Genomic DNA, 12,645 nt, shown 5'->3' with positions numbered 1-12,645 from the left:
TTGACTCAAAAAAAAAAAATCCAAAAACTTTTCAAAAATAAAAAAATGATGAATATTAGTACCATGAGATTCTTACCCTCCAGTATGAGAAAATATTCATCAAGTTTTATTTTCACCACCGCACTATTGGTAACCACTTGATCATTAATATCATTTCGGTAACTCCTTTTGTGCAACATTAAAATTGTTCGCGAGAACAATGTCAGTTTTTACTGACAGCCTCATGGATGGATCAGCCTGAACTCATAGTGACAGTCTTTTCCAACCCAAGTATACTTGAACGTAATTGATTGATTGATTGATTGAACTTGAATATTATCATCCCCAGCATCTATCTTTCATCTCCAGCATATCTCTTATCTTCTCCAGCAGTGTTCGTCTGTGTCTTCTTCCTTCATCTTTAGAATCTTCTATCTCCAGTGGATCTTCTTGCTCTCCCCGGTGAGTCTTTCGTTAGTATTTGGTTATCACCATTATATGAGAATATTTAATCTAAGTCAAAATCATGAATGAATTGATCTATCCACTTGATTTCACCAGTTTTCCAAAATGAATTTGAAAATATTAGATTTCAAAAAAAAAATTGTCCCTTGATTTCAAAAAAGTTGTTCATCATTTTCAGAAAATATTTTTCAATCAACCAATATCATATTACGCGGTGTAAGTCCGTCCGATGCTTCCGCTAGCATTGATATTTTGTCTTGTGGTATAAGTCCGCCCGATGCTTCCACAGATAATCAAGTTACCATGTTGCGTGGTATAAGTCCGTTCGATGCATCCACCAACATTCAATCATTTTTTAAGCCCTCACAAACAACTTGAAAGAAATCAAGGATTTCAAATATCTAGGGAAATGCCCTTTTTCAAAAATATTTTTCAAATGAATTTTTAAAAATTGCATGAGATCTTTTGGCTGGAGCTTGGCAAAAATGGTTTGTCTCCATGGCTTTGCCTTTCAGTTGCAAGCAACCTCCGCCAAAGAGGGGCAACTGTAGACACCCCATTTTTTAACCCCAGGCATAATTCATTCACAATTTTGCTTTGAATTAAATTTGATCATATAAGGTGATTTGCTTTCTAGAGTCTTCATTTCTACATCAATCTTCTTTCTTTTCATCTTATTTTAGCATCTTTAGGCTCTCCCCATCATGATCTAGCTATGGCTGAAGTTTCGTTGCTTTCTGAGTTTTGAGTTGAAAATGACCAAAATGCCCCTGTAACCCTTTGGAGCCCAAATCTCACTTTTTTCACTCTTTCTTTGGATGAGATTATTTCATATTTGAATTCCCCTTGAAAAATCCTTCAAAATGAGTACAAGTTTGCCTAGGTTCCTTTTGGATTTCAGAAACCCTAATCTTGCCTTATCCCATTTCAGCACGTTGTGCGCGCTGTTTAGTGCAATATATTATTGGAGTAAGATTTTCGACCCAAGGGTATTTTTAAGAGTTCATGGACCTTCCTAATGGATTAATGAACAATTTTTGTGAAGAAGAGTTTGCCTAATTTTGACCCAGTCAAAGGAAATTTGCAGCATTGAAAATATGGTCAAAATGGGCCTTTTGTGGATTTTGGACCCGTGCTCGTGGGCTGTGAATCCAGCTCGAGTTGGACCTTTTCATTAGGGTTTCTAGCCCATTTTCAAGCCTCCAAAAACCTAGAGAACCTTCCTTATTTATTTGATTTGATTTGATCCCTAAAATCAAGAATATTCTAGAGAATATGCCATTTTGGAGCCATGTTTGGAAACTCTGGATTATGGGCTCATTGAGGACGTGTAGGGCTTGATTTTTAGCCCTAATCCATCTGAAAGATCCAAAGATCAAGGGCCAAGATCGCACCCCTTATCCCACCTCTTGAATCAAGGGCCAGATTTAGGAGGTGCAACCAAAAAGATATCAAGCCTTTGGATTTTTCTTCATCAACACTCAGCCATTGGATCAAATTCATTACCATATTGAAATCCATCCCAAAAAGCTATAAATATGGGTCTCATTCACCCATAAAAAAAAAACATCTAGAGCAAGCTAGAGCTAGGAATTCGGAGTTAATAATCTGAACCTAGTTATTCAGAGCTAAAAGCCTAGTAGTTTTCTTTTCTTGAGTGTTCTTCTTCTTTTTTCTTTTCTAGTTCATCATTCTAGAGTAGAATTTCTTCAGTTTAATCTGGAGTTGAAGGTAAAATTTCGACTTTGAGGTTTTTCTAATGAAGTTCTTCGTCTTTAGCCTTCTTTTCCCCTCTTTCGATCTTGCGTAGAAGCTTCTTTTCACCAAAAGTTATTTTTTTCTCAAATCACCTGTTTCAATCCAAAAATCACAATTGTCAATTCCAAATCAAGTTTATCATCATCATTCATCAACAATCAATCAAGATCATCAATCAATCAATCAATCTACAATCAAGTATGAGGCAACATTCCAAACAAGGTGACATCTTTATTTTCTCTTTTTTCCTTTAGCATTTCATATTAGGTTATTTTTTTAGTTTTATTATAGCATATAGTTATTAGTTTTAAATAATTTAGTGAGGATCATCCAACTTGATAGATTAATTTTTCAAGCTTTCTTCGTTTGCCTATCTTAAAACTTTGCACCTCAATAGAAGTAAGGCTGGTTTTACCAGGCGATTGTGGGTGCCTAACACCTTCTCACATCGTACCTTGACTCCCGAACCCAATAATCATCTAGTTTCGAGGGCTAGTCTTTCACATAGGTTTTACTCAACTTTTCCTTGATAAAGTTAGTGGCGACTCTAAAATCAATTGCATAGACCTAGGTACACATTTTTGTGCGTACAGGTATCTAGTTCAATCTCCGATGTAGGGACAACTGGTGGGGTAACTATAGGCATAGTTACTTTGTTATCAACCACTCTCCTAGAACGGAGAGTGGTGATGGCATTTAGCTCACCTACGTTTGCCTTTTCCGTACTAGTATTACCATTCACCTCAAAGGCTGTGTTTGGTGTTTTAGGGTTAGGTACCGCTTGACCTGGAAACACACCTTTGGGTTGTACTTTCTCTTAAGCTAACAACTATAAGGAAAGTTGGATGGCTTGTCAAATCTGTTGTTGAGATTGCATAAAGGTATCGAAACGATCCAGTTGTGGAGGAGTGTTAGCTATAGGTTGTGTGACAGGAACTATGTCACGTTGATTATTAATGGGTGGATTTTGATAGTTATTTCTCGGAACGATACCTCTATTAACATTATAATTATTATTGTTATAATTATTATAATTACCCTGACCTTGTGCTTGACCTTGTCGTGGTTGCGCTTGGTTATTATAATTACCCTGACCTTGTCCTTGTCGTGGTGGAGCTTGGTTATAATTGTTTGCTTGCCTAACATTTTGATTATTAAACCCTGGAGGTGTTACTTGTTGATTATTTCTCCAACTGAAGTTGGGGTGTTGTCTCCAAGGGGCGTTAGGAATAGGATAACTATTAATTGAGCAAACGTTATCTTGTTGAATGTTTGTTGTTCGTAAATGAGAGGACAATAGGAGTCGGGATACTCTGGACTCAAACAGAAATTACATGGATTGGAGTTAACATTCATGATGGGGATAGGCGTTTGTTGAACAGAAATAGCCTCTACCTTTTCAGTTAGAGATTCGATTAAATTTTTAAGTTCCGGATCGGGTTTTATCTCAAACATACCAGCGGCTTTAACTATTGTAAAAGAACTAGCGGAACGGGAGAAATCGTCACTACCCCAATTATTATTACGCTTAGTTTTATCTTATAAAAATTTATAAGCCTCTGAGTCTCCCTTACTTAGGAAACTACCCCCATTCATTATGTCAAGGACTTCTTTATGGTGGTGTAGAAGTCCTTTGAAAAAGGCATGAACTAGCGTGTCTTTCGCGAGGTTACGGTGTGGACACTCTATAAGAAGATCGGTGAAACGATTCCAAGCCTCTGAAAATGATTCATGAGGATTCTGTCGAAAGAAATGAATCTTGGAAAGCATTTCATCGGTCTTCAGTAGTGGGTAAAAGTGTTCCATAAATAGTTGAACAAGTTTAGCCCACGAGTCCACAAAATTAGGCGCTTGGGCAGTTAACCAAGACGCCGCCTTATCGGCTAAAGTGAAGGGAAATACCCTCAGTTTAATTTGTTCAGCACCAACTGTAGGATAGTGGAATATAGTAAGAACTTGGTTAATATATCCTACGCATGTGCTGATAAGGCTTTTCATGGTCTAACCCATGAAAAACGGGTAACAAATTAAATATATTTTGGGGGATTCAAAAATCCCTCACTGGGTCAGATAGAACAATGCAAGATTTAGGGTTATCGTTCAAGGCTTTGTAAAAGTCAGAGAGAGGAGACTCTCTTTCTTTAGCCATTAGTTCAGGTGGTGTGTGTGGTATATTAGCTAGAGGTGTAGTGAGTGGTATACTAGAAAAGCGTGTCTATTGACGTTGCCGGTTGATTACGTTAGGTGTTTTTCTTCGGCCTGACCTTAATCTCATGCAAGGCTAAGCCAATCTTAACGAAACACAACAACACTCCAAACAATCCTGATACGTTAGTATGAACCTCTAACAGGAGATGCGAGGTGTGGAAGAAAAGAGTACATGAATGCCTCCTTGCTTCGCTTATGAATAACATCTTGTTTACGCGTGCTCAGTGTGTATAACAAGTTAGAACATTGAAAACCTTGAAAGAAATGGAAGTTTGAAACAAACCTGTGGAAATCGGGTAGTTTCAACAGAGGGCGCAGGTCGCGCTCAGAATAGGCCTAGGTAGGGCGCAAGTGGCGCTCAGGTCAAGCTGGAGTTCTAGGCGTTTGGGCGCGGGTCGTGCTCGAAGTTAGCCTTGGTAAGGCGTGGATCGTGCTCAGCTCAAAAGTGGAGTTCCAAGCGTTTGGGCGCAGGTGGCGTTCCAATTTAGCTTGCCCAGGGAGCGGGTCGCACTCCGTCTAATTCTGCAAGGAAAATTTTCAGTGCTAAAACGGACAACCACAGTGAGAATCAAACAAGGGTGGATGGGTTATGGAACTTTGGAAAACTAACAATTTTAAAGAAAACAATACTAAAGGGAACTAAGATGGCAGCGGCGCCATTTGACAATACGATAAAAGTGAATAATTCTACTCCGAATAAATAATGAATATCAAACGGAAGTAAAACTATTTCTTCTACATAACAGTTCTTATCAAAGATTTCTACTCTCGATACTATTGAAGTAGAGTTGGAATAGAAGATTTGTTCCACTCCTAGTTCTTTAGCATTCAAAGTTTTCTATAATTGCGAATCTATCCAAAGTCTAATGAGAGTATTACGAATGGATTATACTACAATGTGAATTCTAAGAACAAGATACTAATTACAAAATGCTACGGAATACTAAGGTTTGAATCTAGAATAAGAATTAGGGAGGAATTGAATCCACCTTGAATCCAACTTAATAAACTAGCATAGATTGTTGTAATCCAATTCTTACGTTCTTACGGTAAGAATTGGTCGTTCTAATCCCTAATTATATATGGCATCTCTACCAATTCATAACTAGCATGTGAGGAAGTCCAACCCATTCTCATAGCGAATCAATGACCTTCTAGAGTGGAATAGACTCTTACAATGATTCTACACTATACAATCAAGTTTTCATCAAGGCTTCATCAAACCCTCTAATGGAGGTTTAACCTTGATTCATCAAACCCCTCTAATGGAGATTTAGCCTTGATTCATCAAACTATCATTTCCATATGAAATTGAATAAGACATAATATAAAGATTCTAACTTTATTAAATTCAACTAAACAATAATTGAAATCTAAATTAACAACTAAGAAATCATTAACAAACAAGAATTGAAATTAGATTTAAGCAATTTTAAATAACAAAATCGAAATTGTCAAGAACTAACTATTTTATTTATCTAATGAATGATAAACAATAATTCCAATAACTAATCTAAAACAAGGATTGAAACTAATTAATAGAATGAAAACTAATTAATTAACTAATTCAAAAACTCAAAACTAGATCTAGATTATTCTCTAATGGCTACCTTCTATTTTCAGCTAATTGATACTTAAGAGCTAAGTCTTGTGTGTGGAAATGGATAAAACCAGATCCACATTTTCGTGCATGGGCTGAGGGTCCATGTTTTGGGCCGAAAAATCGAGCCCAAAGCCCAATTTCTTCAGTCCATAGGGCCTTTTTCAGTTGGCTTTGATTTCAATAGGATTTTTGTCCACTTTTACTCCTCTGATTGGGTCAAGGTTTGGACCATTGGAAATCTCTTTCCGAGCCGGTCGTTTTGACATAAGGTACGCCTAATTCCGAGGCCTGAGTCCAAAGATACGGTCTTCGGAAGTTCTGCTGACTTTTGTGTGTTGTTTCTGCCCGCGTTGACTCTGACTTTTCAGCTTCTGACCGGGCTTTACAAAGGCTTTTTCTCCTTGAATCTTGACCTTTAATCACAGAACTTCTTAGCAACCAACCCTTGCTCCTTTATATCGCCAAAGTGGTACATTTCTGCACATAATTGACTTCAATGCCTGAAATATATAAAAGCACGTAATTAGCATTAACTCTTATTTATTACTCACATAATTGGTCTAAAAGTATTATTGTTAAGGGGTTAAAACTACATTTTTGGGCTCTTATCAGCCTGCCTGTCCAAAATTATGGCACCATAAGTTAGATATAGCAGGTTCAGATTTAGAAAACATATTTGCCAAGATATGCTTCCATATTAAAACTTTACATAATTACATAAGATTTTCTAGCAATTAAGAAAATGATATTTCTCATTATTATCCTATAAATACCCCATTTCATTTCAACAAAGAACTACGTTCATTTGAGAGACTTGATTCCAGATAACGATTTGGATACGTAGGCAGCCATTGGAGGTACAGTCTCAACAATTCTACAACAATCTCCCTAACAAGATCGTTAGTGTGTTCGGGTGAGTTCTTACCCAAACACCTCCTTTCAGTTAATAAAATGAAAAAAGAAAAGAAAAAACTTATGGACTTAATTTAGTTAGTCAAACCAAGTGACACCATGCATGGTATATTCTGTGTGTGCCAACGTTAAGCTTGGAATCCTAGAACAGCAGATTAATAGTGCTCAAATAAGCCATGGAATCAGTTAGATGATTAGGATCAACTCCGAAATGTAACTGATTATAATCATACTTTTTGAGTTTCTCACATGACAATGATTGTCGTTCTGATGGACTGAACCCCAAGAATCTCACATCAATAGTAATGGATAGATACATATGTCGTATTACAGGGATTTTCATATAAGATATCACACCCAACCGAACGTTGGTTAAATGGCAACATATATTGATATACGTGATCGATTGCCCAGCTGCCCCAAGTTTGGCAAGCCAAACTGTTTTCATGGTTTCTCAACAGGCTTACTCTAAATCACACGATTAATAGGGAAAACAAATGGTAATCAAAGGTTTTCATTATCATTTGAAGCAGTTGGCACACATGCTACATTATATTTCTACATGCATATTTTCCGCTTCTAGTTGTGAACTTGCACTACACCATAACAGCTTTTTTGTGACGCCTATTTGGCGTCACAAATAATTTTTGTGACGCCTATTTAGCGTCAAAAATTTGGCGTCTCAATTTGTGTCACTAATTTTTGTGACTGCATTTTGGCGTCACTAATTTTTGTGACACCATTTTGGCGTCACAAATATGTGACACCATTTTCTCATTTGTGACGGCATTGTGGCGTTATTTTTTTTGTGACGGCATTTAAAAAAGTGACGCCTATATGGCGTCACTAAATGTGTTTTAGTTTTAAAAAAATAATAATAATTATTTTGCTATATGAGCAATCATTTTACTGATCTTGTACCCTGTAGAATTGTCAAAAAAAAAAAAATTATTTAAAAAACATCAGAATTAATCTACAAAACACACTAGTATATCTTCAACATTGAAAATTTCACTATGACTCAAACTTGCCAAATAACCCATTTAACATTTAAAAAATATAGTCTACAAAGTACACAAGGATGACACTCACGATTTATATTATACCTCTCAACATTATTATCAAATAACTTTTACACTTATCAATTTTAAAGTACAACAATATACAACTACAAGGTATATTTCTTCGCAAGTATCCAAGGTTTAGCAGAAATGAAACACTTTCAAAGCTCCCACCAAGTGAAAAGAACTTGTCAACTATAAACTTGCCCTTCAATTTAAAAAAGAAGAAAAACTTTATTAATCAACTAATAAAAGGCGAGAAAGTATAAACCTCACGAAAGTATATTGAATATGACAACTGCTAACCAAGGACAAGACATAAGATATGCTAAAAACTTAATCTTGAAATGAATTAATTAATCTAAAAAAATAGTCATAAGCAAAATGAATTAGTCTAAAAATAGTACTGAAATGTTACGACACACACACACACACACTAGCTAACAGCACACTCACATTACCACATGCACACACTCACACTAGCTAGCAACATACTCACACCACCACCTGCACACTCACACATTGACACACTAGCTAGTAGCAAGTACCCGCATCACTAGTCACCACTGCACCAACAGTCCACACACCATCCGTTCACTCATTACACCACTAGTGTACACAATGCACATCCCTAGTCCACTACCACACTGCACACCACCAGTTCACACATTGCACCACCAATCCACCACCAATTACTGCACACTACGAGTCCACACAGTACACACCACCAGAGAGACTACTACTACTTTACATTTTTCCAATACATACATGCATATATAACTATATATACTACTAATACGTTATGAAAATACATCTACTGTCATAAGTTCCATTCGCACAAGTCTATTTGGCTACCAAACATTTACAAAAGCGCTACCAAACATTTACAAAAGCTACAATAATAGTACTAACAATATATAATAACATATTATCGGAAAAAAAAACAATATATAATAACCATATAAGACATCACCGTTATAGCTTTAACAAAAGCATCTCTTGTCATTAACGACCAATGCTTCTTCACTCCTACATAGTAGAGAAAATGACGCTAAAAGAGTATAACATACTTTTCTGAAGTGCCATCTTGGATATCATGAACTAGCAAGTATTGCTTCAAGATCTTTGGATCCATTGCACCAGTATTAAGGAGAGAGGGAAACTGATTGGTGTTAAAAAGGTCAACAAACTTATTGATTGGCTCATTATCCTTTGAAGAGACAACCAACAAACCTGTAAATCAAATAAAACTATGAGTTGCATAAAAGCCACACTCACTCTCATATCAACAAAAAAAAATAGTAGAGCTCAAGGAGAACTAACCAACCACAAGTCAAAAACTACAGTATCAGTTACAATAGTCAAATAATAGACAAACTATTGTATGTGGCACATATAGTTGTGGCAAGGAAAGTTATCATTATGATAGGCAACTAGAGGTAGAATAGGAACGGGCCACCAAATCATATGAGATAAAGAAAGATTAGTAACAGAAACTAGACATGGTGCTTCATGAACTCGAAGGAAGGACATGGTGCGCTTGCTAAAACCCTCGCTCTATATTTCAGTTCTAACTGGAGCTTGTAACCAAGAATTCCAATGGAAAAACTACTAGTGCAGTGGACATCTTTGTTTTACATCATCACATATTCATTTTAAATCAACAACAAGGGAGGACAACAATACAACAAATTAAGGAAACTTAAAGCATCTGCCACTATGTATAAAACAAATGAAAAAGCTGAAAAATGAATGAGCTTGGTCCCTTAATAGCAACATATCTCTTAAATAGCTCTCAAGAATTGTAAGAGTTTCACATAGAGACATCTCAATATTTAAAAAAATTAAACATCCAACAGTTCAATATATCAAAAGTAAAAATAAAAGCTTTGCTTTTGTAGAAATATCTAGTGGAAACCTTAACAGTTCAATACAAAAATGAATGGATGATTTTGATTTTTCAAAGAAATTAGGGGTTTTGAAATAAAGTATAAGTGTTGTAATAATGAAATTGCTCAAGGCTTCAAAAAATTTGAAATGAAAGTGACAGAGCGAGAGATAATTCACCGAATATGTTGTTGTGCAAGTGACCCTCGCATAAAATGGAGCTGCTTAAAACTAAGTACAATATTGAGAGAGAACAAAAGGAAGAAGTAGTGTGTTAGATAGAGAAAATAAGAAGCGAAGAGAGAGACTTACTTGATGGCGGTGGTGGCCGACTTCTCCAAATTTGAATCAACAATAGATCTACAAAAACCCATTTTTGAAATAATTCAACAAATTGAAAGCTTTCTCCATTAGTTAAAATCGCTACATCTCCTTCTTCTTCAACATCTTTGTCTTCAGTATTAGTAGAAAGAAATTTCAAGGCTAGATCTTAATACTTCAATCGTTTCTAGAGTCAGGACAACCTTCATTCATTTCTAGGTTGAGAGGAAGAGTGGCGGAGGAGATGAGAAAGTTTTTTTTTTTTTTTTGCAAGGAGACAAGAAAGTTGGGTTATAACTTATTGGAGAAAACACGGTCCCTTAGTTGTAATTTTTTAGTCTTTGAGATTCTTGACGCTCTTTTGCTGTCACTTTATTTAGTAAAACTCCTCAAAATTTAAATGATATAATTATCGAATTATTGGTGATGGCTTGAGTGTTTTTGTGACTCCAATATGCCGTCACAAACATCCTGACGCCAGTTTGGCGTCACAAACGAGAAAAACCCAGTGTCACAAAAAAACTATTATGGTGTAGTGTTGTGATCATTCTTTATTTTCTAATTTTATCTTTTATCTTTTATTTTTATTTTCAGTCATGAAATTCAGTATCGAATTTGTGTGATCTCCATTCCTGAATTTTGTTTGGTCTCGACTCTTTTAACTCAGTTATGAATTCCATCAACTTTGTTTCTATGATTCTAGTCATTATTCAAAGTACAGTTGCATTCCATATATTTTTTCATAATGGGATTGCTATTCGTACTCTTTCCTTTTGCTAGCACCTGAAAATATAAGATGTTTGAGTAATTTGAAGTGTCTTGGAAATGTTTCTATACGCCACTAGTTTTAGACCTTGGTCATACTGAAATCTAGGATATAAGTGATGATGATCTTTGTTTGTTACTCGTAGTTTCAAGTTCCATGGCTAATTGAGTTGCCTGAATATTTTCTTTCAACTTGCATTTATATGGAAATCTACAAGTATCGATCGTTACAGTTACTTTTGTTGTAATTTCTTTTGACTTGTAGCATAATAGCCTTAATGTGGGGTGCTTGTAACATGCAAGTCACAGTTTGTAGTAACTTGGCTTTTTTGGCGGCACTTTCGAATAAAGGTAAATATTGTTCTTATTGTGCCTTGGACTGTTTTGCCATTGAACGTTGGGAATCTTGTACCAAAGGTTTGTACTAGTCTTATTGTCTGTTTACTTGACTATGGTGAGATAGTTGTGGCTGATATGATTCCTGAAAACTCCAAACATCTCCTTTCTCATCTCTTCTAATCTATAGATTTTAATTTATTTGATATTTTGGATCATGAAATTGGTATTTCTAGTATGCTTTACTTAAATGTGTTTCGTCGTCATAGGATGGCCAGAAGCCTATTCAAGTTGCAGCTCAAAGAAGCAAATGTGAAAGAAGCTGATGTGCAAGAGATTGCCAGAGCGCAAAAGCAAGAAATGCCTGAGGTACTGCTACTATATTTCTTTCACTACATTTTATTTTTCTTGTTTACACTGTTAGTACTGCCTTGCAGTTATATATTAACTCGCACAGTTGCTCAATTGTGTAGACATTGATCATGGATGTTGATTTACTTAAGTTATTCGGACTTTTAATAATTATGTGTGAAGTTTGAAATACTGCCACATCATCCCTTCTGAGTTGCATAATTTTTCTTAAGGCTAGACGGTGAAATGAACTGTAGGAGAGTGCCAATCATAGGAGAGTGCTAATTGTCCTATGGTATAACTCTTAAGTACTTTCTTCACCATTTGAAATTCATTTTTTGAAGCTTGCATAATTCATTGTCAAGGGAAGACAATCCAAATTGTAGACCAAGTGAATGTTATTTTGAGTTTCTTCTCGTTATTGATGTCTGCCACGAATGTTTATTTGTGTTACATATAATTGAGTTCGGTTAGCAAATATATATGCAGTTAGAGACGCTTTTAACTATAGTTGTTAATGCAGGCCTTCGATTTAGATCCTAGCAATGCAACTTTACTCTCTAATAAGAGTCTTTGTTGGGTCCGGTTAGGACAAGCTGACAATGCTTTAGCTGATGCCAAGACCTGCGGAGCTCTGAAGTCAGAATGGGCAAAAGGTTGCTACAAAGATGGTGCAGCTTTACGCTTATTGCAGGTAAGAATTTTCTTTCTTCTTTGGCCGATCATTGAACTGTATATTCAGTTGGCTTTTCTATGCCGGTCTAGGACTTCGGCTCACATCTAAATGCTTTAGCAGAGACAGAAGCAGAAGTAAGCACAAGAGACTTTTTTCTATGGATTTGTTAATGAAGTTTGGCGGGCACAAAGGTGAAGGTTTGCTCTAGACTGGAGTTCTCTGGTTCATGGAAGGCTTGTATATGGTAATATTATACAATTTTTGTTTTTGTATCTTTTTATTTTATTTACTTTGGTCCAAGAATAGATCTATTCAAGGGTCCC

General features: G+C 36.0%; 1 long non-coding RNA gene across 1 annotated transcript; it reads right to left on the bottom strand.

The window, feature by feature from the left end:
- Nucleotides 1-8,034: 8,034 nt before the first annotated feature.
- On the bottom strand, nucleotides 8,035-10,453 carry LOC147481235 (uncharacterized). Its single transcript, XR_015206679.1, has 3 exons — nucleotides 10,186-10,453; nucleotides 9,057-9,219; nucleotides 8,035-8,194 (listed from the first exon to the last, which is right to left on the bottom strand). It is a non-coding gene; the product is annotated as an uncharacterized LOC147481235 (long non-coding RNA).
- Nucleotides 10,454-12,645: the final 2,192 nt, after the last annotated feature.

Source organism: Coptis chinensis, chromosome 8, assembly GCF_015680905.1.
Source record: "Coptis chinensis isolate HL-2020 chromosome 8, ASM1568090v1, whole genome shotgun sequence".
NCBI classification, from domain to species: Eukaryota; Viridiplantae; Streptophyta; class Magnoliopsida; order Ranunculales; family Ranunculaceae; genus Coptis; species Coptis chinensis.
This window is presented reverse-complemented; position numbering and strand designations above follow the sequence as displayed.